Source organism: Netta rufina (genome assembly GCF_964035555.1).
Source record: "Netta rufina genome assembly, chromosome: 3".
Classification (NCBI taxonomy): Eukaryota; Metazoa; Chordata; class Aves; order Anseriformes; family Anatidae; genus Netta; species Netta rufina.
Window position 1 is genome coordinate 115,145,354 of NC_140125.1, and position 26,839 is coordinate 115,172,192.

A 26,839-nucleotide genomic window follows, 5' to 3' on the forward strand; every position below is an offset into this window, starting at 1 on the left:
GATCTCTATAACTTTCCTCTTTCCAGTAATTCTAAGGAATCCTGGCATAACTGACTGCTACTGTAGGTGTCTCTTAGTTTCCCAAAATTAGGCAGGATGAAACCAGGTGGCAGCATCTAAACTTGAATGCCATATTCCAAAGGAGCTATATGAATAAAGATTGTACAGTCCCCTTGTATTAGGATATTGATGTCCTAAACTGGATGAGCCTTTCTTTGAAACCATGTAATGCCTGCTTGACCTGCTATTTTTCATCATTATATCTTTTGTTTCTTCATCACTATTTACACAGTGATACATGAAGATGTGTACTTAGATCTTTTCTTCTTTTTTGTTACTAGATTGTCATTTTAATTCAAAACTGTTCTCTTGATTTCTGCTGTCCATGAAAATAACTCTGTGGAGTTTCACTGATGTCATTTTTGAGAGGCAAGTGAAGGGAAAACAGGTTGAGAAGGGATATCTCCTTTACAATGAGACAGAGCTACCATCACATGTGGTAAACTGAGAGTGATTTCTCATTCTTCAGTGTCTCAAAAACTTTATTTGCTCTATTTCTGAATTACTGAATCATATATACAACTGTGAGCAATGAAGCTGGAGCCTGGGAGGCTAAAATATGACAGCAAAATCTCATCTAAACTTTGCGGTAGACTTCTGTGATAATTGCATCCAGCATCATTCACCAGCGCTAGGGAATATTCCATGATTTAGCACTTCAATCTTTTTCTTTGTTGCTAGTCTGTGCCAAAAGGAATATATCTATGGATTAGCTATTTGAATAACATGAACAGAAATACTTCCAGTTAATTGCAGGATTAAGTTCTTTAACCCCCTGTAGTGAATATGGTACTATTTTCCTCTCCTGAAACACCATATGAATGAAACAGAATAAAATATACCATGACACGTCTGTGATCCTGTTAAAGCCATGTTTCTGCAAATGCCAATACTGGATGTTTTGAGGGGTCAAGCAAAAAGATCACTTTTGGGGACTGGAAAATGTGTTGGGAGTAATCATATGACCCTAGTCCTCATCACAAGGGAAATTGTTATCTTGTGTATATATATATAAATTGTATAATACTTTCTTTAAACATCAAGGTATTGATGTTTCTCTCTAAAAAAAAAAAAAAAAAAAAAAAAAAGCAGGTGCATAAATTTAAGTTGTTGTAATTTTATAACGGATGTCTCTAGCAGATGGCACATTTTAATGAGGTTGAAAAATCCCTATGGGCTCAAAAGAAGAACAGGGAATGCAATAAGAATTTCATAAGCAAGCTAAATTGAATGTGTTTTTAAAGTATATGTATATATATATATGTTTCTCAATAACCAACCTATATACTGATCTTTTTATTCTCAGGGGTCTTTAAAACAAATCAAACCCCAACCAATTTAAATGTGATTGAAAATCGTTTGGTGTCCTCTAGGATGTTTCTCATAAATGTTTTACATTTGGTTTCCACCATTGGCATGCTTGAAGAATTCTGTAGAGAATTACTGAGAGTATATTTATATTTTCTAAGGGCTGTGACCTAAATAAATAAATAAATAAATAATCACCTCTATCCCAACTTCCATCAAGGCAACTTAATTTTTAGTGTAACTTCTCAGATACTAGAGGGGGAAAAAAATTGAAGCTGTGAAAAAAAAAAAAAAAAAAATGCAGCTGTACCTATGGAGCTTATTCATATAGGAATGATTCCAAAATAATTTAAGAGATTTTAGCAGTTGCATTTGCCTTTATGACACTATAATTAAGATGAGAATTCAGAGAAGTATTTAAGTACAAATGTAACTTGATCTCTGTTCATGCTCATCTTTAAACATGTGTTTAATTCAATCATTTAAGCACATGCTTAAGTATTTTTCTGAATGAGATGTTTTCCTGAATGACAGCTTACAATCTAGAATGATGTTCACATTTAATGATGCACAGCATATTTAGGTAATGTTATATTTCACATACAATAAGAGGGGTAAAAATGGTAGTGATGTTTTAAAACACCCTTAGTGTTTATTATACAGACTCATTTTGTGGCTCTGGATTTAGAATTGTTTTGACCTCTTTTTCTACTCAGAAAAAAAAATCTTTTTTTTTTTTCTTTTTTTTTTTTTCCCCTGGAGAGCTTCAGCTACAGTACCATTATATTTTGGACCCTTCTCACAGATTAATCTCTTTAAGAGGACCAGTCATTACAGGGAAGAGCATGGGGAATTTCAGAGAAAAAGTAGTCAGGCCTTGGAACAAGTTGTCCAGAGAGGTGGTGGAGTCACCATCCCTGGGGGTGTTCAAAGAAAGGTTGGACATAGTCATGGTTTAGTGGGTGACATTAGTGATAGGATGATGGTTGGACCAGATGATCTTGGAGGTCTTTTCCAACCTTAATGATCCTATGATCATCAAATCACTTCTTAGTATTTCTCAGTAGAGAGAGAGAGACATCTATTTTAGGTACCTAGAGGGTTTACTTCCTATCTCCAGTGAGCACAGAGGGAGTAGGGGTGACCATTTTGGACTCTTTTCTTTGTGGCTGAAGACAGAGACAATTACTCCCAGCCACCTTTGGTGTCTATAGTGTTACCTTGGCTATGGACTATGATCCGTTACTGAAGCAGAGATATCTCCATTTGTAGATGGTTCTAGATTACTCTTAGACCACAAGGCTGTAGATGAAAAATGCATGACATAAAGTCATGCATTATTATGGGATTTATGTGAGCATGTTGTGGGGCTTTGCATTTATATTTCCATTCTTTTTCTTTCTAAAGCACAGCTAATCACAAAAAGACTTGTTAAGATCATTCTCAGCGAAAGAATTTCTAAATAAAAAGCACAGGCTCCTCCTGCACCCCCTGCCCCGATATCTCCAAAACCTGCCCCCTTGAAATGCTTGCTTGACAAAAATAAAAGAAAACCACTGGCTATGCTTTTCATCAAACATCTGTTTTTAGATAAAAACATTTTGACTGCTAGTCGCCTAGTAGTTTTCAGTTAACTGAAACTGTTTACTGAAACTGGTTACAAGTTCCAGTTACTTAAACTGGAAACTGTACAAAAATTAAGATATCCATTGAGAATTTTAACCAAAACTGAGCTTACTGATAGAAAATAACTTTATTTTCTCACTGAGTCTGATACTCTGAACTGTTTTTTTTCTTCTTTATAGACACGGTTACTTAAAAATACTGTGCACTCTCATTCTGAAAGAGATTAGCTGTGGGTGTATGGCTAATTTTGTGGAAATATATCTACTGTGTTCACCTATATCCCTTTAGATATCTTGCATAAGAAAAGAAAGTGGGCAGCTATTTCTTCATGCTTCAGGCTTTTTTTGTTCTCTACACCTTCACATTTCTGATATCACTACTGATTCCACTACCACAACACTGGAGCTGAATAATCTTGGCTATTTTTGCAATTAGATTTTTGTTTAGATTAATGTCATAGAAGACAACTTCTTCCTTCCCCTGCATTTAAAACTCTTCAGATAACACACACTGTATTCTTCAGGCTATAAGGGATATACACTATTGCATTTCAAATCCTGATGGATGTCTCTGGACAATATTTTAGTAAAATATATTTATTACCAAATGGCTTTTCAAAGTTAATGGTCCATTGTTAAAAATGATATGTCATGGTAAATTGAGCTTTTTCTGAATGTAGAACACTTCTCTATGCAGCAATGTAACCTCATCAGACAGAAAAAATGAATTGTTATGAGTGATATCCTGATCTAGTTTTTATATTATACCTTCTCATCCGGTAGTGTTAGATCTGTTTTGCTAGAGAAACAGTAAAATACAAAGATGCTTAAACACAAAGTGTTTTCCAAACCCATTTTTTATTAAATCTTGCAATATATTTTGCTGACTTTGTCTGAAAAATAGATTATTTAAGGCTTATATTTCCTTTTTTTTCTTTCTTTTTTTTTTTTTTTTTTTTTTTTTTTACAAGAAATGTTGGCAATCTGATCCAATAGACTGGGAAAAGGCAAAAAAATCAAAGCTTTGGCTGCCTTATGTGACACAATGCATACAGCAGGTTGTACCTTGATGTTAGTAGGACATCCTTTGTCACCTCTCCCTCTCTCAAGTTCCAACCCCTCTAGTAAATTTGTGACCTTTTATGATTTTAACTCATTTTAAAGCACACTAACAGTAGGAGAAGCTGTAATTTTTTCTCTAAGCTCAAGCTGAGCTACAGGATTAGAGCAAAGCAAATGATTACAAAAGAAGTAAGAAAAAAAAAAAAAAGAATTCTTTGATATCTCTTATCTCATCTTTGGAAAGATAGGAAGGAGAAAAAAAATAACATTCTTTCATCTCTTCCTTTCAATGGTTACAAATCAAATAAAGCCTGACTTTTCTAAATTAAACTTTTCCATTTATTTTTATTCTTTTTGTTCTTCCTGTTGTGTACAGGTCTCTGTCATTTATAGATGACCTCACAGAAAATGCTTGCTGAACATTGATTAGGAAACTTGACTTCCAGACATTTCAGTTAAGAAAGAGGCTGTTTTTATTATATGTTATACAATACTTAAAAATAAACTGTCACCTTGGGAGATTGTTATATTGTACTAAGAACTTCTTGCACTAAGAGCTTATTCTTATCCTTTTTTTTTTCCTAAGAACATATTGCAGTAAGAACAATAATTATACAAGCCAAAGGGCAAAATCCAAGAAAAAAAAAATAAGTGGAGGAAGAATTTTTTATTGGCTATTGAGGAAACAGTAGGCCAAATGTATTAATATTTCCTGCAATCCCATTGGTTTTGAAAAGTTGCAACAGTAGAAAAAAGCAAGTAGTGGTGGGAACACTAGCTATGAATGGAAAGGACAAAGAAATATCATTCATGAAAATTGGTATCTGCAAGTGCTCTTGAGACAGAAATCCAAATATGTTCAGCTAGTCCCCATAAACCAATGAGCCTTTGGATAATTCCAGACTTCTGGAAACAGAAGAAATAACTCTTGCCTTCCTATTTTTATTTTTTTTTTAATATGGCATAAAACAGAGCATGGCACAACAACTACGCTTACCTGCATTACCTACTTAATTGTCACTGTTTTCCTTAGTAACTTACTATATATTTGCTTGATCTATTTCTGCAATTGCAATTTCCTAGAGTATGTTCATCTTTTTTATCTCCCCCTAAGTATTAAATTTATTCATGGAGATTATGTAAATCACTCTAAATAGTTGGATCGATCCTGACAACCCTGATAAGGAATCTAATCCTCCAAGTGGGATATGCCAGGAAGAAGACCCTTATTTCAATGAGTGATTTTAGATGGCCACAAAATCCCACCCTCTTAATTGTTCTTCAGGGCCAGAGAGTAGAAACAATTCAGTTGTGTTCTGAATTTGGGACTGAAAACAATCCAAGTCTCTTGATGACAATACAATAAATATTGGAATATACGATGTGGAAGTTGGAAAGTTCCACCTGATGTGGAGTGGACTCCACATGTAGTTTCTGCTATAATGTCAGAGTAGAGATTGGTTCTGGTACCCTGTGCAGGAATTGCACAGGATTTCATTGTTATGCCATGATAGCTATTTGGGAACAACCATAGAGACTATTTCCTGGCACTGGATGTGATTTACGGCCAAGAAGGAAGGAGACAAAGAGAAGGAAATGGGAAAGTGAACTGAAAGAAGTGAAAGCAGGTGGCAGACGTGTACCGGGTCTGGCTGGAATGTAAACTTTCCCTGCAGCAGCCCATACAGTGCTGTACTCTGTACTTGTAGTTGGAATAGCAGTGCTATCACACCAGTGTTGTGTCTACTGCTGAGCAGTGCTGGCACAGCATCGGGCCTCTCTCTAACCCTCCTAGGGGGTGGGCAAAAAGTGAAGAGAAACATCACCAGGGCAGCTGACCTAAACCAACCAAAGGGATATTCCATACCATGTGGTGTCACACTCAGCAATAAAAGGTGGAAACAGGAAGAAGAGGGGAGGGGTGGGCTCTCGTTGTGAAAGTGTTGGTCCTCCTCCCAAACACCGGCTGCGTGCGTTGAGGCCTTGCTTCAAGGACGTGGTCAATCATCGCTCATTTGTGGGAAGTAGAGAGTAATTTCTTTCCTCTGCACTTCCACATAGCCTTCATTTTTTTTATTTGTTTGTTTCCCTCCCTTCTTTTTATTTTTCCCTTTCCCCCTCCCTTTTCCCCTTTCCCTTTTTATTTCCCTTTAGTTAAATTTTTATTATTATTATTATTTCCCTTTAATTAAATTATCCTTATCTCAACCCGTGAGTTGTTCTTTGCTTTACTTCTCCCCCTCCTCATCTAAAGATGGGGAGTGAGAGAGCAGTTGTGGTGTTTAGCTGCCCAACACGGTAAAACAAGATGAGATTTGCATGAAACCTGATGTTTTAAGAGATACCTGACCATTTTATCTGTTGCAAAAAACTGCAGTCTCTTTACAGAAAATTTTACTCATGTTTTAAATTCCAAGGGACCTTGTCTAAGCTTGCAAAGCTGTTTACTATTTACCCACCCAGCAACTTGCAAGCAAAACACAAGAATAAAAGAAAAACATTTCTAGGACTTCGAGTAAGAGAAAATGACACTCAGTACAGGAAAGATAATTCAATGTGAAAAGAACACAGAACTTAAAAGGTATTTGGATATCTTATCCCATTGATATCAGTCAGGATTAACTTCCTGAACACCACTGAGGATTTAAGAATGATTGGAGGCTTTTTTATTCATAAGACACATTTGCCAACCCATTATGGAAAGAAAAATAGCATGGAATTACTGAACTGTGCTAATTATTTGTTCTGAAAGTCTGAACAAGCAATTGAATTGAGACAGTTTGTGAGTTTCTGTTGACTAATAAGCAAGAAACATTCAGGAGCTTAAAGGCAAGAAGTGAATTGAGAGTTAGTGTTTATTGATATGTGATTGAATTTACCAAACCAAGGAGCAGTTTATTAGCATGTTATAGCTCTTAGGTCTTCTTCTACAGGAAAGGATAATTTGGAAAGAGTTTAGATATTTTAGGCACACTCTGAAACATAAAATTATTCAGACAGTAAAAAGTTAGAATGAAAACCCTGAAGGAGAACAGATAAGATGTAAAATGAACATCATTCTTATGCAAAGTGTAAACTAGACAAAGAGGGAAGAACTAAAGTAACTAAATAAAGAATTATTTTTTTTAAAAAAAAAAAGAGAAAGAGAAGGAAAAAGAAAGAAACAGACTAAGAAGGAATTGCAAAGAATAAAACATTATCACAAAAACAAAACAAAAACAAACAAACAAAGAAAAAAAAACACAAAAACAAACAAACAAACAAAGACAACAGACTGATCAGGGACTTGTTTAAATAAGTTTAAGTCCCTTGGTTTCTGTACTCTGATGTCCACTAAGCCTTGCAGAGCACAAAAGTTTGGTAATATAAATTTATAAATAAATAAAATTAGAAGGCTAAGTTTAAATCCTGAAACACACACCTTTAGTGAGATGAAATAAATAAAGGGTATGCTTCATCTGTCATAGCGTTAGCCATGGTATAGAAGTCTAGAAGTCTGAACTGCTTCCACGAGCTACTCATCATAGATTCCCTTTGCAATGTGTGGGATGAAATATGCATTGTTAGGCCATAATTCATCTGTCTTGTTTTAGAAGCTCTCCTAGACTGAAATGAACTGTGCCCTTAAAACAAGTATTCTCTGATGGAATAAAAAGAGTATCTAAACAACTAGCTCAGAGTCAAGTTTGTCAAGATGAACTGCACTCCAGATGTTTGTGTGAAAGACCAAGGAAGTAAATAGGGTCTGTTTTATTCTATGTAGAAACTATAAGTAACAAAGACGAAAGATAATTTGTAGCTTAGGTTCCCATTCTTGTACACATTTATGCACCTAATAACCACTGGAAGCAATATCTGTACCCATGCTAGTTATCAAAACTGTGCCACTGTTTGTTCTTTGGCCTGGAAGCCTGCTGGTAGTAACTGACAATATCCATATGTTTTAATTCTCTTAGCCTTCAACATAGAGCAGCCATATCCAAATTGCTGGCTGGGAATGATTCCTGGCACATGATACATCCTAAACTGTCCCTCGGAGCTATCTGTGAGAATGTTACTTGGCCCCAGCCAAACCTGTGCCAGGGACATCTCTGATAATCAGAAATACTACAAATAAATTTGCTGTGTTCATTCCAGTTTAATCTACTAATATAGATATACCCACTGTAATTTGTAACACAGCTTTAAGAATTTAAGCTTCAGTATCTGGACCAAGCTTTAGCAGAAACAGTGGCACAAAACATAATTCAATATATGATGGATCCAGTTACTAGTTATCTTGTCTCTATTTTCAATAAAATATAAAAGATTTAGAAGCTAAGACAGAAAGTGATAATAAAGTGAAAATGAATGACAGCTGGTTCTGATAAAGGGGAATATTTGCTGGGTAACTTCAGAATATATGACTATAAAAGATACAATCTATGGGAAATGGACATTAAACTGATCACTGGCAAGTCAGAGCAGATCAAAAGAAGAGAAAATGACTACACAGTTTCTTTCTGATCACTGTATATAATGACCCAATGCAATCACAGCAATATATAGCTAAAATTACAGCTTATCTTTTAAGTCGATAAAAGGATAAATCTGGAGTTCCATAAAATTGTGTATTTGTAGATGAGTAGTAAGTAGCCCAGTATGACTTTGGGGATATCCTGACAAATCACACTGATCTCAGTGGGAATCAGTGGAATAAGAATTTCACCAACCATAACAATAACAAAATATCTAGACAATCGTGAAAATAAAGGCTTTCAAAAAGTGTGCCAAGGTGAGTAAAAGCCAACTTGTTTTCCTGGAGTACAGCAAACAAAGCCTGGATGATTATCACCAGGCTTTGCCTAACATCATCATAAGTTCAACTGGTATTGCAAAAGATAAGCTTCACCTAAAGGGGAATTATATTACAATTAAAAAAAAAAAAAAAAAGTACAGAAATATATCTGAAACATCAATGGACACTTATGTTTAGAAACCAGATTTCATCGCTAGTAAACAAAGCATAGTCACTAGAGCTTTTCAGCTGATCAAGTACAGTTGTCTGCTTCAAGATATGCTGTATATTTTTCTAAATCTCACTGGCTATGAAGAGGTTAAGGTTTCCACTAACCATGAGGAGTTTATTAATACTTTTTTCACAGGTTTATACCTACACTGATACCTAAATTTAGGTACCTGAATTTAGATTTGAATTCTCTCCTCTTCCTGTTGGTGTCAGAATCAACAAATTCCTCTTTCAAGACCCTATTCAATTTTCTAGGGGTATAAATCCTCTCAGATGTTTTTGTATATCTTGTATATTGTAGCAGTGGACATCAACATTTAGACAACTGAATTAAGCCCCTAGTGATTTTGGGTAACCATATACTGACTGTTAAGTAAGATAAATATCTCCAAGCCAGCAGAGACTGATAAGGTTTATTCTGCAAAAGTTCAAGGAACTATCTGAAATGATCTTGTAATATTTAGCAATTATTCCCTCAAAACTTGTGTAGGCCAGGACAGGCACCAGAGGATGGAAGAAGGGCAGACATAATACTTATCTTTGAATAGCAGGGGAAAAAAAAATAAATCCAAAAAGTTATAGATCAGGCAACCTAACAGTGAAAGTCACAAAGATAGAGGAAAAGATAGCTGAGCAGTCACTTTGCAAACACTGGAAGAATGATGAGGTGATAACAGCTAATGTATTTGTACTTATTTGTAACAGGTCACATCCAACCACTCTGATATCCTTTCATGATGCAGTAACTAAAAAGAGAAAGCAGTACAGGCAATATGCATTGACTTTGTAAGGTTCTCCACACCTTCCCAAACAACATTCACATAAGTAAACTAGGGGGATATGACCTAGGTTAGAATGTTGTGTTTGGTGGGTTGGGCAAACAGCTGGTTAGAAAACAGAGTGCATTTGAGGTAGGGCCCCAGAAGAATTGCTTTGTGGGCAGCATTCTAATTCATGATTTACCACACAGACTCGACAGTGTCTATATACAATTTGAAGTTTGCAAGCTAGGTGGAGTAGTCAGCAGTTTGGCTTCCTTACCTCTTGAAGATATTATGATGAAATAGAGTTTACATTAAAAATAATTTGGAAATAATACCTATTTCAGGCTCTTACACATGGATGTTTTTCCTTTAGTTGTAGAAACATAAAATTTAATGTGAAGAGGGAACATAAAATGATTTATTTTAGTGATTTTTGTATTTATTTTCATGTTGCCATACATAACAGATCCCTAGTCTCTCTTCATGTGCTTTTTATGTCTTGTATGTGGCAAATGACTCTATTTGATGTGTGGTACATTTCCTATGAAAATGCCATAATTAATTGGCATTCTGCAGTAATTGTCCTACCTTGGCAAACACGATAGAAAGCATATATGCCAGAATTTGTGATAGAAGTATTGCCACCATGAGAAATTACTCATGTTCTTGAGGGATTCCCCAAGGGAATCACAGTTCTACAGCTGTGTATATCATGGTCAATATTTCTCAGTTAATCACATTCCACATTGATGCCATCAGCCTTGTTTCCCCAATAATTACACTGGAATTCAGAATGCCATTGGCTTAAACACAGTTAAGCTACACTGATGTAAAAGAGAGAGATAGCAGGTTTTCTGAGTTAGAGAAACAACATTAAACTCAAAGGTCCTTTTAAAGTGAAAAGCAGAGCACTCAGTAAAATTGTTTATAAAGGTCCAAAATTCCAATTAAGATTTAATATAAAAATTATTGACTAGTATTTCTGAAAACTCAAGGCTTTATTCTTAATCCTTTTCTGCTTAAGATGTAGCAATGTAAATGTCTACAATGTTCAACTTTTTCTTTTGCTTCTATCATGGTGAACTTTTCAGTATGGACCCCTAATCATAATATTTCATTACACGGAACCTTAAATGAATTATAAGTTTTCAGGAAAGAACTCAGCAGTTGGAAAGATGTATAAATATTAAAAAATGGACTATAGCTTGGTGCACTCATCTTTCTCAGAATATAGATTGTCAGTAGTTTTACAGCCTTCGGTTTAAAATAGTTCTCAGGAAAACTGGTAGGGTGATATTTGTGAAGTTGAGCATAAATCAAATTACAAAAGTTTCAAAGGGAAAAGTGAAAAATGGTTAGATGTTTACACGTGCAGACAGCCTTGTAGAGGGATTTTTAAAAATGCCCTTGACATAGATGGAAAAATAACTTAGATGTCAGTCAGTTTGGAAATCTACATTCATTTTCGATTGCTTTTTTAATGCAGTGAGTGCCTAAAATCTCCATATTATTGCACCAAAAGTTATCAGTTTGAAAATTAGATTTCTAGACTCTCTCAATAGTTTGTGATGTGGGGTGGGTGTCCCCACAGGACTATCCATCCACCTATTTTAACATTCAATTAATCATTTGTTTTGTCTCAAGAGGAAACCCAGGTGCCTAACTTAGACTTGGTGTCTTTGAAAAGCAAATGAGAAATACTAGGGTTTACCATGTACAATCTCGCCGAAAAAACATCTGGGAGTTGGAGCTGAAGGAACATCAGGCTGGTTGTTTCCCATTTAAATTAATTATGGGCTGAAAAATGAATGTGAATAAGCTAAGCCTTCAAGATGTCAGTCTAGGACCACATGTTAAGATCTCTAAAACTGATGTGAAAGTCAGTGTTTATTAAGGCATTACAGAAATGGCAAGGTTCCTTTTAGAGTCCTCTAAATCATGTGAAGGATTTTCTATAGGAGAATTTCTTGATAGATTTGTAAAATTCTGGTGTAAGATGGGGAGTATCAATCTGAAAGACTTACATCTAGCTCTCCTTCCATTTCTTGACAAAATCCTGATGGAAAAAAAAAATACTTTTTCATTAAATATTTAATTCGGCCAGAATCAAAGCACATTTTTAGACCCTTGAAAGCAAAAGAAAACAAAGCAAACAAACAAACTATTAGCAAATGATGAAGCAAATGATTAGCAAATGATCCCCTTCCTGCCAATAGATCAAATGGTAAAGCACCTGCACTTACTCTACCAGATCCAGAGTTTGTTCCCTGACAGCACCAGTGTCCACTTACATCTCAATCTTCAAATCACCAGGCAACGGGAGAACTGGGGTTGAGAAAGATAGAAAACAGAAGTAAATATAATTACTACAATTTGGTTGGTTACCTCAAAGAAAGAGGATTGAAATTTTTCCTATCAGGATTCCTCATTTGTTCCAAATCTGTTCTCAAATAAGCCTAAAGCAATTTGGTTAGCACTCTTATGGAAGCTGAAGCAAACAAGGCTATAGTACAATGTAGTTCCTCTTCATTAATAGAAAATAAGAAGCAGATGGGAAGAATTTTTGAGATGTGTTAGGGTACTACAAGAGCAGTGATAAAACTTCTAAGTATAACTACAATAACAAGGTTTGCAGCTAGATCACTTTGAATAGTTGCCTCTTCAAGAAGGAATTCAAGTCTAACTGTGTCTGTGAAGGTTGCAACATGCCCCCAAGGTTCTTCTCCGAGGGATGGTGTATGTAGGGTAAATTACAAGTTCCCCAGCTAACAAGCCTGAACAATAGTCAAAACAGAATCCTTGCCTTAAGTAACTTCTATACCTGTATTTTACAGTATATGTGCTTCTCCCTTTTAGCCCAAGAACTTAAAACTTTTGCTTCCTCTGAACAAAAACTTGTGAATCCCATGAGGTTTGTCTCTTGTTAAGGCAAGCTCAGGACCAACTAACCAACATTAAAGTTTTTTTTTTGTTGTTGTTGTTGTTGTTTTTTTCTTTTGTTTCCTTTTTGTTTGTTTGTTTTGTTTGTTTGTTTTCTCTTGTTGCTTGTTTGTGGTTTTCTTTTTTTTTGGTGGTTTTTTGTTTTTTTCTTTTTCAGGCTAAAATAGGAGGGTAATGGAGGAAGTGCTGTGATCCACAGCAAGGCTGCAATTGGGTTTCCTGCCATGTAACAAGAATCACTGAAGGGGAAATGGGCAGGCATCACTGAAAGCCCTTCTCCCAGTGAATAGACACTGGAGAAAAAGCAAGTTATGCCCCAACAAACAAACCTGTTTGTCAAAAGCAATTGAAAAAGATCTCTCTATCACCTGTGCTAAAAGAGAAAAAAAAAAAAAAAGAGAGAGGGGCCAATACTGAGAATGGTGAAACATTTCATTTTCTGTTCTACTCAGTTCATGAAAGCCCAGGAAGCAGAGAGGAGATATATGGGCACATCCTGCCTTCATCTGGGCTGCTGACAAGTTTGCTTGGACACAAACTGCCCATTCTGCTGTTCCAGAAGTAATAAAATCTGCCAGCATCGTACAGCTAGTGCCAAAGGCAAAGAGGAGTTTTCTGCAGAAGGGGTTACAGAAAAATTATTTGATGACAGGCTTCTTGGCAGTTTGCAACCATAACATTTGTATGATGTGCTGATGCCATGGTTTTATTCCCTGCTAATTAGACATTGCTCTCTTTACTGTGCAAGGGCATCTTTTCTAGCTATTGTTGGTATGGAGATGGCAGACCTCCATACAGTAATAACTCAAGACTACAACAGCTTTCATTTCATATAAGCACATATTTTATAAGGTCTCAGAATACTCCCCAGAAACAAACTCAGCACAACAGCCAAAATATGTCAATCTGCCTGACCACCTCATGGTGTAGAAATCAAGCTTTGCAAGCCTCCTCCTTGGCCTCCGTACAAATTCATACCTCACCAAACAAGCCTAAGAGATTCCTGAGACAATCTCAATCTTTATTTGCACAAATCTAGGCTCATCCCACCCGACATAACTGTGTTGTCTACATTTGGAGCTCTGTCTCTCTGAGCCCCCATAAGTTAGTAGAGGCAGACATCTGTAGATCTCCAGAATGTCAATCTGGATTGTTCTCTCTCTGTCTCTCTGGCTACAGAGGGAGCATAGGTTGATTAGACACCTTAGAGAAATACCTAAAGTTACGTAGGAAAGAGAGTGAAACCAACTCAAAGCAAGTGGTCTCCTCAAGGTATCTAAGTGTCCTTCAGATGTCCTTCAGATGACTTTCAGGCTGCACCTATACCAGTAACATCACAGTGCCACAAGGCAAGCAGGACATTGGATCCCCTTTCTCTGTATGGTTGCAGAGTCCTTGACGTGCTCACAGTTTCCTAAGCAATTCTCCAACAAATCAGAAGTCAGGAACTCTTTAGAGCTAGCCATTCTGTTTCAGAAGTATAGTATTAAAGCTGTGACCAGAGCCTGCTGCTGGCTTCCAGACCAAGGAATGGTCCCTACCTTCATTTCTTTACCAATATAAATACAGTCGTATTGATTGGATTGAACTATGGAGACTGACTGGAGGAGTAAAGAAGGGAAGACTACAAATACTCAGAAGTCTATAGTTTGGAAAGTTAGGCAAAATACACACTAGCTTGGAAAGATGTGCTCTGCTGTGGAGCAGTTTTCAGGAAGGTGAGTTGATAACTGCTGCATTGGTACATCACAGCATGAGGCACATCAGAACAGCTTTGTGTCACTACAAACGGAAATAGTTGTGACCGTGCCCCCCTGTGTGTGGAAGCAAGGAGCAATCTGCAACGCCAGGCAGCTGGTGAACAGCACAGAGAGCAGAGCAGACTGCGTACCTCTGCAACAGCTGTCTGCATGAAGTGACAGCAGGGGCTAACCCTCCTGCACTGTAGGACAGCCTCAATCCAGAGCGGTCAGTAATGGAGAGGGACCAGAAATCTGCCCTAATGTATCCCACTCCTCCATGATTGTAGGCTCTATTTCTCAATAGATTTGTGTCTGTGGTTCTTGTGACTAACTAGCATGTAAATGCATCCTTCTTCATGTCCCCAACATGTTTATCCCTGCCCCCATGCTGCCAGGTGAGCTCCACACCTTCTCACCATACTGCTAAGCATCCTTGTGCACTATCTTCCCCAAGTACTTTCTATTCTCCACCTTCTCCCACAGTACTCCCAAAGTCTTCCTAGGTCCCTTATGCACTCATGTGAAAACAACCCCAGCTCTTTGTCTTATCCCTTACTTTTTCTCCATACCATCAGCTTCAGACATGTTCTTAATTTTTATAAATACATTCTTCCATAAATATCACAATTATGTCCCTTCCACATGCATCCTGCAAGGGTAGGCAACTCTTCTTTCACCCCTAAAGAAAAGAGGGAAGCAGAAATGAGGAGCCTGGGGGAGAAGAGTAAGTCAGCCCCACTACGTCATGCTCAGGAGGTGACCTACCCCATTGTAGCTTGTGCCTGTCACATGCGGAGCTTAACACAGCTCTTCCAGGGCATGGTCGTCTCCAGCATGAGCTGTTTTCCCATGTCACCAGGAATGGCAGGACTGGTTGCAGCACCAAAATTAGCAATGTGTTGACTCCAGCTGTTTCAATATTGTTTCAATATGTTGTTTATCCTCAGAATACCTCCCAAGTGTGCTGCTCCAAAACCCGTCTTTAGTCCACAAGCCTCTCTGTCTCTTTCTGTGATGTGGGGCATCACCTAGGATAGATGTGGTTGATTTAGAGAAATGCATGTGTGACTGTCATGGCAGCTTGGGCTTGCTGGCCAGTTGTCAGGTATTAAGGGTTAGAGGAAATACAGAAAAGTTCCTTTGCTGCTCTGCCCTGCAAGGAGATACTGAGGAAATCTGTAGTTTCTTCTCAGTTCCTGGTTCTTAAGAGATTCATAGCAATTTGACAACTCTCATGGAGCTAAATTTGAAAGCAAGAATTGAGAATGTGGAAAAGAAAAACAGTAATGTAAGTCTCTGTTATTGAGAACAATATCCTATAAAATTAATTAGCTCTTTATATGTGTTCTGTGTGCTGGCTGAAATCATAGCAGTTGAGGTAAAGTGGTTTGGTTTACTGCTTAACCAACATTCAGCAAAAAAAATAGATATATTAAAAGACAGAGACCTCTTATGTTTTGTAGACAACTTTTAAGACAGTAGAGTCTTTAATTAGAAAAGTGATAATTCTGGTTCACTGGAACTTTTCCAGAAGCATGAGAAGTGCTTCCAAACCAGCTGAACTGCCTAGAAAAAAAAAAAAAAAAAAAAAAAAAAGAAAAAGAAAAAAAAAGTTTAACACAGGGGAAGTTTTGTAGCAGAAATCACCTTGAAATTGTCTTTAAACTTTTTGAGACAAGCGAAGGTGAAGAGAAGATGGAAGAAAAAAAGCAGAGCATAAAAATCTTCATTTTGTTCAGCTGAGTGTCAGGATTATTGTACAGGACACCAAAAACTGGAGCTGTTAGAAGATTCACTGCAAACCCTGAGAAAATGGTAAGGGGTAGCAGGACTCTGGTGCTAGTCCTGCAGAGCTCTATATATAGCGAGAGCATGGTTACGTGATGTTCTTGCCTTCCCATTTAATATATACATATATAAAATACATATTTAATAAAGAAATTACATCTGCAAGAATAACATCATATCTAAAAGGAAGTTCAAAGATGCAGATTACATAGGATTATTTTTTTTCTAGGGATAAATGTTTGTTTTAATAACTTTCTACTTTTCTTGAAAACTACACTTTGGAAGACACAGGGTACATCTTACAGACCTCCACTGTTGTTACAAGAAAACAAGCTTTAATACTTCTTGCTGTTATGCTTTTTACTTTTGCCCTAGTGCTCTGGTTTCTATTCAGCACTCTTTTAAACTTGTGCGGTACAGTCAGAGCCTTATGAATGAGAACAGCAATCATTTATCAGCTCAAGAGATATAGACTAAAACTGCACAAATTTCTGACTCAGTCTTGTAATGATAACTTATGACAATATGTGAAATCACTTTTAGTTCTTTAAAACTGGAGGGAAACAGCAATTTGCAATGTCATAGTTTGGATGAATGGGCAACATTCTCAGAAGCAATCATCTAAAATCAACTGATATATAGGTTTCTGTAGGAGGCAAACACTCTTGAAATGTCTTTTTAAAACAAAACATAATTTTGGATTCTGTTCCACATTTAAATTGCAGTGATTTATATAAATAGTTCATTCATTTTATATTTATTGTTATTTGCCTAAGTAAATTCAGTGTACTGAGAACATGTTGTGAAGTGCTACTCACAAAGCTTTGCTGACATAAAAGTAATATAAAGAGAAGTATGCCGTGAGATCAGTGATTCACTGAGAATAGTCAGCACCCTGCTTCTTGTATAGATTATAATTTTATTTCTTCTGAGCTTAGTAAGCAAAATCCTTTTTTTTTTTTTTTTTTTTTTTCTAGCACTCTGAAAGGCTGCTACTTTCCAGATTTTTTTATTAAACTCCCAATTACAACCATCAAGCAATTAATGTGGTCTGAAGTCTGGGCTCAGGTTATCTCTGTCTTAAGCTCCTTGTAATGACAGGCACTGCAACAGTTTAAAAAGAATCAAAAGCAGAAAGATTGAAGGAGCTGGATCTAGCAGTTTCTTCGTTTTCCTTTCACAGCACTGGGATTTTTACAGGGAGTAATGTCCTCTTTGTTAGACTTTTTAGAGAAGGAAAAGAGGCAGAGATCATGCCCTCAATCCCTATTAGCATGCAAAACTTGTCTGTTTCTTAATGGCAGAAGAAATTAACAAATACACACAGTAATCTGCGAGGTAGGAATGACAGAATATTTCAGTGTCTGGTCCTAAAGCTGGCATTACTGATGTACTATTGTGTCAGTTATCCTATAAGGTGAGGCAGTCTCTCTCCCTCCCACCAGTGCTTTCAACTTTTCAAGTTAGTGCTTTCAGCCATCTCCACAAAAGAACAATAAACTATATTAGCATACTGTGCTTTCTCCCATTTCCACAAAGGGATTAAGACTCCTCACCCAAGTTTATAAGTATAAATATGAAAGTTACATATATTAACTGGACCAGGAAATTCAGCATCTACAGGGTTCTTGTGCATGCACAGTTGACAGACCAGCATCACTCTTTCGCTAAAGCCTCTATTGAAGAGGACCAGGGCAGTAATTCTCTATTTTGTATTAAATAGTTAGATCCCTGGCATGATTTTGTTCTCTCCAGGGCACTTTCCCAAATAATTCCCAGGTGCAAAGCAGGATTTAAATGTGACTATTCTATTTTGGAAGCTGAAGATGAATAATGCCATGGAGATGCTTAGACTGAATGAGTTGGCTTTGGTGACAGAGTTTTAACCCTAGAAATGTTTAATTAATTAGAATGGATGTAGAATCTTCAATGACTGCTGTAAAGACAGATGTACAATGAAAAAATTCATCAGAGAAGGTATTCCCTCTCCAGTCCTTCTTCCACTCTATTCCCCCTTGATATAATAGCAAAGTAAATGTTCAAACTAATCTCATGTTCAAAATTATTTGCACCTAAAATTATAGATATCAAAAAAATAATGTAGAAAAAATGGGCAGCTAAACCAGCAGGTTCATTGCTGTTGGTAGCCGCAGCAGAAAGGACCCCCCAGAAAAACAGAAATAGTTTTCATATATCACTTTAGGACTACATTGAGTGTTGCCAGCATGATACTTAAGTGAAAAGCTTAATTATACCCCATTGGGACAGACTGCTAAAGGTCAGGTTTCAGCTACATTAACGAGCAGCTAAAAGCTGCTAACTGGAAAAGGCTTTTTTAAGTCCTGCACAAGCCAGTGCTCTCATATTTTTAATGCCAACACCGGGTATATCAGATGTCTGTGGGAACTTTGCCATGAAATGAAAGCTCATCTTGTGTTTTATTTACAGACATTTCACCAAGTTTTATGAGAAGCAGCTTGGAGATGAGGCCATGCACCACAAAACTGGGAAAGAGCTGGTGGGTTTAATTCCAGCTCTGTGCAGGACCTCTGGGCAGAGATTTGGGCGTGAAGTCAGACCCTAGCAGGGAAAGAGACTGTTGTCAGTGTCAGCCTTGCCTCTTGAAAAGGCTGAAGAGCACCATAGGAAGGCATTGAGAGCTTGTGCAAAAAGCATCATCATCTGCTATTTTCAAAATTGGGAAAGCAACATAGTTTAACAGATGCCTGTTAGTTTGTATGGTTTATTTTTTCTGTACTTTGCTTTACCAAGATATGAATCTCCCAAATACAGTATATGCATATTACTGATTGATACTAGGATTTAAGCATATAAATTGTAATACAAGTTCTGTGATACATGACAATTGCCAGGCCTGGTCAACTCTATGCACATGGATGGATCCTGGTGGTATTTTAAAACTAGATTTCTTTTTGTATCAATTATCCTGCTGTAAAATTAGGGTGACACCTCTAACAAATTCATAAGGTCATGATATTCATTAATGTATGTAGTGCATGTGGGAATTGATGCACCCACCACTATACCACTGTATCAATCGATAGCAAATGAATCAATTTGTAATCAGTGCTATGTTCAAATGGAGAGGGAAAATAAAGCTTGAGGCTGTGTAGTGAATGTGATAACTTACATCAGCTCAAAGACAGGTTTCTAAATGGCATTAAAATAAAACTAAAATTAGTAAAGCCAAAACTTAGGGGATATAAGACACCAGAATTGTGGGCAGGAAGTGTTGCACAGCTTTAATTTATTCTTCACATGCATAGGATATTAATGTGGGCAGCATTAAAATCAAGAATACACATAGGGACAAAAGAGCATTTGGATTGGTTCAAGCTGAAGGGTCTATCTAGTTCAGCATCCTCTATCTCATAGTATCCAATAGCAAGTGCTTAAAAATGGGGGTATCAACAAGTCAAGCATAATCACCCCCTCAGGCTCCACTTGCTTCCCGGTTCACTGGCTTTCAGAGCCAGATCTGTTGTCTCTGACTTTAATGACCCTTTTAATGCAGTTTTCCTCTAGGAAAGTATGCAAGTCCTCTTAACATCATGACCGGCCCATGTTACACAGTGTTACAGGTTTTAAAACAATTTTGATATGTGTTTAGCTGAGTGTCGTGGAGCAGCCAGAATAGCATCCATATGTTGCAGCTGTATTTTTTTCAATAGAGTTACATACAAGGAGCAGGATTTTAACCCAGTCATTTGGATGAGTCATTTCTTCACTCTGCTTCATTTTGCTTTTCATTCTTTGTCTAGCAATGTAGAGAGTGAGCTCTTAGGTCCGGGAATGGGATCTTGCCCACGCAAAGGTATACTGAGGACCATTATAACCATCCTGCACTCCATTTGAAAAAATACCTATATCACAGCATCCCATGGCACTGATGTTTGATTCCTGGTATTTAAGTAACCTACAGATCCTGGATCTACATCCTGTGATGCCCAAGGTAAATTCATAAGGGCAAACTGGAAATATGGCAGAGGGTTTCTTCCCAAATGCTGGCTCAGCAGAGCAGCCTTCCTCCACATTCTCGTGAAATGAAGAACCTGGGTTTGGCTGGTGGGGAACAGAAAGGGAGATTTAATTCCTCTCTTTTGAACTGCTGAGTCAGTCCTCTGTATTTCTTTCACACCCAGCAGACAGAAGGAAAAGGCTAGCAGTGCCTCCTGCTCTGCCTTCCCATCTCTTTTCTGAAGTAAATAAATGTCAGCAAATTCTGCCCTCAGAGCGTTGTTAAAAATATCACCCTAGCAGCAGATGGGTTTGTTCACTTCAGTCTGGAGCTCTCTCTTCATTGTAGAAGAGGTGTGTTCTTACATCAGGATAAGGAGTTTAGATGGAAAACTTAAGTGGCTGAGTGAAGAGCAGGCATGCGATATGCTGCACCACAGTGTCACCAGCTGGAGCAATTTTCAGGTTGAAATTATCAGAGAAGGAATGTATTTGACCTGCACTACTTACTGAGATAAAAGTTAGCCCTGCTTTTCTCAGCTAGAACCTGACCCTGGGATAGCAATTGAAAATGAGCTATTCCAGCCAAGATGCAGTACTTGCACTCTTTAGCACAACTATGAACCAAGATAGCCACAGGAACAGAGCTTCAGCCAGACTAAAATGATGGTGCCCCATTAGGCTGTGGGGATGTATGAGAAATATTCTCTATCAGACTCTCTGTATCCCTTTCAAAGGGAGATAAATTCACTCAAAACTTTGTCCAGGACAGCTTCCAGCTGTTCAAGCAAATGGATGGTCCTATCCTGATTCTTTGAAGAATCCACAACTACTCTCCCATGTGAGTAATTAACAAGTAATTAAACTCATTGTGTCTATAATAATTCAAGTTTAGCACTTTTGTATGCAAGAAGCCACATTAGATCAGAGCACTTTCATTTCTGAAGAATCACTGGTACCTCATTCATCTGATTTTCTTTTGGTTGTTGTTAGTCAAAAATCTAGCTGATAAACAAAACTGCTCAGTGTCAAAAATCCATCCTATTCTTTTAGCATAAATTAGTGTATAATAAACTCATTAATAGCTTGATCTAAATGCATTCTCTTGTCTTCTGTATGTCACTTAAACCTATATCAACAAATGACAGTTTCCATATGTGCAGTCTTTGTTTACAATGTTTGTTAACAGGCTTCGATGAGAAAAAGATAGAAGCATTTTAATTCATTGCTAAGCACAGCAGAGAACTAAGTGGGATTCCAAGTTTATATACGATTTGTAAGCAGCATATATAAGCTCAAACGTAAATCTCAGTAAACGAGGTTTGCAGTCTGCTGACTAATCACATCTGTTGAAATCTCAACTGAATGTTCAGCTCTGTTTCAATGCATGAGATGGGGGAGTTGCTATTAAATATTTCACTTTCAAAAAGAAGAAGAGGAGCTTCTAAGCAAGAAAAATTGTAAAATTTGACCTTATAACATACTGTAGAAAGCAAAATCTTGAATACAAATTGGTGACAACATGGTTCATTTAGAAATGTGTTTAGGTCTGAACTAGCAGGTCTTTGGCTCATTTCCAGAGCTCAGCCCTGAGCTTCTACACAGTGCTGCTTGAGGTGAAGCTCTAGAAAGGCCTTTTCAATATGGAAGATCACAAATTGGATAAGATTTAAAATCCAAGATGCCAAATTCAGGTAAGAATTAATTACTCTTATTCAGATCAAGATCAAGGTCCTGTTATGCTGGTCTCTATATAAGCAGCCTTAACAGAGTTTGCTTTGGAGAGTCCAAAGTATGAGAAATAGAAACTGATAAAAGATTGAGGATGTGGAGAAGGGGTATGATATCTAAGTAAATGATCACTGTGTGCTTTCACTCAGATAGACATAAGCTGGCTGCTTATGTCTGGGATTCTTCATTTTGATGTAGATGGGAAAGGGTAGACTGATGGGGATGGCAAGGACTTTGGAGCTGATTAGTTGAAGGTAGCATGCAGAAGAAGACTAAAAGAACAAATGAAGCATCAGTTTTTGTCTGTGTTTCCAAAAGATGTACTGATGTACTTTACAGATTGGCATTCCTCGGGATCTTAGAAGGCAAATTAGCAAAAAGACTTGCTATGACTGGTACATCATTAGGTTATTTTCTTCTACAGCATATGCTGCTGCATAGACTTCCTTCTGCAATGGAAGGATTAAAGAAAGCAGGATGAAGACAGAAAATATGATTAATATCACATAATTTTAGCAGTCTAAAATCAGGTTCATAATCTAAATCTTTTAACCAAGAGACATTTTCATTTCAAAAGTCGCTGCTTATATGTAATCTTGGGCTAAAGCAGTCACCATCTCCTGTTATGGTCACTTCACAGATACCATCTACTGCAGCTCTGGCTTTGATGAAGAAGTTTGCAATAGTTTGTGGGAGCAGTTATAGGCTGATACTGCTTTGTTCTGAAAGGCCAGTGTATAGCAAACACCAGCCAGAATCAAGTGTTTCCTCTTTCCTTATTGCTTTTTAGCCTCAAACATTCATAGTGAATATAGCTGATATTTGTCGGTCTCCACTGAAATACCTATGAGGAAACAAACTCTTTTATGTTCTGGTCTCAGCAGCAATTCCCAGGATTTTTTTAAAGGCTTTTAGAAGTGCTCATCTGAAATGAAATAAATTCAGTCACATGGAGCACACATCAAGGCATCAGTCATAGTCTTAATGTTTAATTGAAATGACCCAAGATGCACAACAGGATTGCAGCTGTTTTTTTGAAGTGGTTCACAATGCAAAGGGGATGCACCACCACTGGGAGGTGGGAGGTACTAATGTGTGCAAGCCTGCAAAGTGGTCATTCACTAGCAGAAATACTTTAAGGAATTCAGAATATCCATTAGGCATTACTGACTTCATTTATGATATTACTAATAGTTTCAAATGCATTTGCTGTTTCTGTTGAAAGTGCTAAAATCTAGGAATACCAACACTCTTGTGTAGCACTGGAGATTTCCCTGAGGTCCTTGTTGCTGAAGATGCATGGCTCAGCTAGCTGAGATTTCACTGCACTTGCTTAAACACTCCTGTTATTGAACTCAGCTCTGTAAATTAGCCAATTTATTATGATAGGGATGTGTCATTTAAAATAACAATTCTTCTCTGTGTACTTTTCAAGAGGAAAAGACACAGCAGGGTATGAAGTCCTCTGTCAGCATGTCTGCATGAATCTGGTTAGCTCAAATGGGAGAAAAAATGCATATGCCATGGCATCACAAGGAGAATATACACAGAAATGATTTAATTTTTCTGTTTAGATGTTTTTTTTAATATCAGAAAGTGCTATGTCCAGATGAAGATCTTATGTTTAGAGAAAAAAAATTTCTGCAGGAGACTCATCAGCAGATCTTGACTGGACTTTAATTGTTGTTGTAAGCTCAACGACATCCAGAAGATACTATAATAGTACTGATAACCAATTTGGCTCAAGAAATCTTTGGGAAATGCTAGTGAGTGGAGGACATTGCTTCCACAGCTATATCCTTAATCCACAAAATCTAAACCATTCCAGGTGTCTTAAAGGTAGGATGAGAACCTACTTCACTTCTCTCATTGAGATACTGGACTGAGACAGAAACATTAACCACTGAAACATTAACCACTGTGTGAGAGGTTTAGTACCTCACCTGCCTTAGGGGGTCAGACCCCCCTAGTTACCCAAGTTGCCACTGAGGAAGCACACAAGCAAAAAGTAAATAGAGAATGTATAGCCAGCAATCCAACTGTGTTCAATTACAATTCAATTATTTTAGAGTATAAGAAGAGAAATAAAAAGAAAAACATGCTTTTATCCAACATATATTTTATATTACTTCCACAAAGTACACTACCTTTTTCTTATCCTTAATCAAGCTGCAAATTTCTTTACTCAGCCTCACAGCCAAGTTTTAAGTTCTTGCACAGATGCATTGCCCTGGGATTTACTTTCATGGAAGAGGATCTAAATTAAGGTACACATTTCCTCATCTATCCTCATGGTGCCTGAGGTCTCACCAAGTTTCAGATCCTTCTTGCCTTCTGCACCAGGGACCCCATGGATTTATTTACTCTCCTTAAAGAAGTAGATTAATCATCCTTTCTATTCTTTCTTCCCTTCTAATGGTCCTTGGCCATGGAAAGTACAAACAGCTCCTCTTCAGATGATCAAGCAAGTCTGCAAATTAGTGTCCCAGTATCTGGCTAAACTACATAAAAATAATCAAGCTGCACATCAGAGTGAGGGTCAGCTCATGTACTTAAATTTATATTGCAGGTAAATTTGAAATGTCATTGTCAAACTTTACACCTGAAAATTAATACAGTGGAAGATGTCTGATGGATAGCTGACATAGAAGAAAGAAGCCATGTTGGGATGGTGATGTGATCACAGCTTTTGACTTTGGTTTTGAGAAAGCTGGTATTTCACAATATTAGCAATGAGTATTTTCTCAACAGGCACCAGCTGAGTTCTTTCTTAAAAATATGATTTTTGTTAAAATTATATGTAGCCTTTTATGTGGATGCAAATAAAATTATATCAATTCCTTGCTCAACTGAGTACCTTAATTAACAATTATCACTCTGTGATCAGTTTGCTTAACTTCTTTATGCCTCAGATTTCAAAATGAAAGTAGGGGTACTAATATTAGTGATTAGGCAGAAGAACAAATTAATCCTACATACATTGCACTGTGCTGAAATTAGAAAAAAAAAAAAAAAAAAGTGATTATGTGAGCCTAAGCTATCTAAAAAGGGGACATATTTTGAAATAAATAGTCCTGGATAAATTCATAGCTTTATAAAGTTTAAAGCTAGAACAGAGCATTAGTTCACAGCCTCACCTTCCGAATACTGCAGGCTTAACAGTCTATTTCACCCAAATAGATGATGTGGTCTCAAAACATTTAATTACACAGAGATTAGGTCATGTCAATATACTACTAATGGCCATGGCCCCCACTATCATGAGGCATTGATTAGATAAAACAAGCCCAGTTGTTCCAGAAGATGAATTGGGCTCTCTTATGTTAAGGAAGGGAAAAGTCTCTATATACCCTGGTTGTCTACTCCCAGGGAGGAAAAAAAAAAAAAAAAAAAGAGGGATTCCACCCTTAAGGAGTTATAGGTTGTTTTTTCTAGACAAAATAATGGATAATGGAAAGCTCATTTTCAAAAATCAGCAATTAATTTTAGGTTAAAATGTATTTCCTCTCCACTTCAATGATTTCAAAGAAATCAGTCCTTGCTGTCTATATATACATGACAAGATTACGGGTGTGGCTGTTAATTAAAATTGAATGTAATGGTTGAGCATCTTATTGCAACAATGTTGAGTAAAGCTGTGCTATGGTACTCGCTTCTAAAGCTTTTTTTTTTTTTTTTTTTTTTTTTTTTTTCCTCCTGTAGTTTAATGCTGTATGATATTTTTTGTGATTATATTATGGTTTATTCCCAGCAGGCAGCTAAACCCCACACAGCTGCTTGCTCACTCTCCCTGGGTGGAATGGGAGAGAGAATCAGTGTGAGAACTGATGGGCTGAGATAAAGGCAGTTCCCTAGGTAAAGCAAAAGCTATGTGCAAGCAAAAAAAAATAAGGAATTCACTCACTACTTCCTATTGGCAGGCTCAGCCACTTTCCGAAGAACAGCGTTCACCACGTGGAACAGTTTCTTGGGAAGACAAACGCCATCACTATCACTCTGCTTCCCGCCCCCCCCCTCCTTCTTTACCCCAGCTTTTATTGCTGAGTATGATGATACATACTATGGAATATCTCTTTGGCCAGCCTGGGCCAGCTGTTCTGGCTGTGTATCCTCCACCTCCTGGTGCACCCCCAGCCTCCTTGCAGGCAGGGCAGCACGAGGAGCTGAAAGGTCCTTCGCTGTGTGCAAACACTGCTCTGCAACAACTAAATCATTGCTGTGTTATCCCCACTATGTTCATCAAAAATCCAAAGCAGAGCATCATACAAACCTCCATGAAGAAAATTAACTATATCCTAGACAAAACCATGACAGATTAAAAGTCACATTACAGTGCCTATTGCAGTTTCCATTTGAAATACAGCATAGGTAAAGTGGATATCACCTATAGAAGCAAACTCTTCCTTGTGCCTTGATTCAAAAGAGCACGCAGTCATGCTCGTCCTCCTTTGTAGAAAGTTTACAAAAACTGGCAGAACGCTGCACCTCCTTTTAGCAGTTCTAGTGGCTTCATACTGAGGTCTTGGTGGATATTATGATGAATGATAAATTCAGATGAAATTCCTACCCCAAGAAGTTGACAGTTTGTGGCAGAAGCAAGATGAATGCTGAAAAGTCATGTGAAGAAAACACTGAAGAAAGGCTGGTTTTCATGCTAAGGTACTTTGAAGTATCTTAACCAAAGTTAGGCACTTCATTATCTTAAGTCAAAGCAGAGATGTAAGAGACCTCAGGATTCACCTCACGGTACTAACAAGGGATATACGTAACACCTGCATTGACATTTCTTAATCTTTTTTTTTTTTTTTTTAGAACACTTTGTCACTTTGTGAC

General features: G+C 37.3%; 1 protein-coding gene across 2 annotated transcripts in view; it reads left to right on the forward strand.

Annotated features, from left to right (window-relative positions):
• The window catches only part of PTCHD4 (patched domain containing 4), a gene marked incomplete at both ends in the record, with an annotated part of 84,861 nt that overhangs the window by 50,084 nt on the left and 7,938 nt on the right, over positions 1 to 26,839 (forward strand). The gene's annotated exons all lie outside the window — the stretch shown is intronic.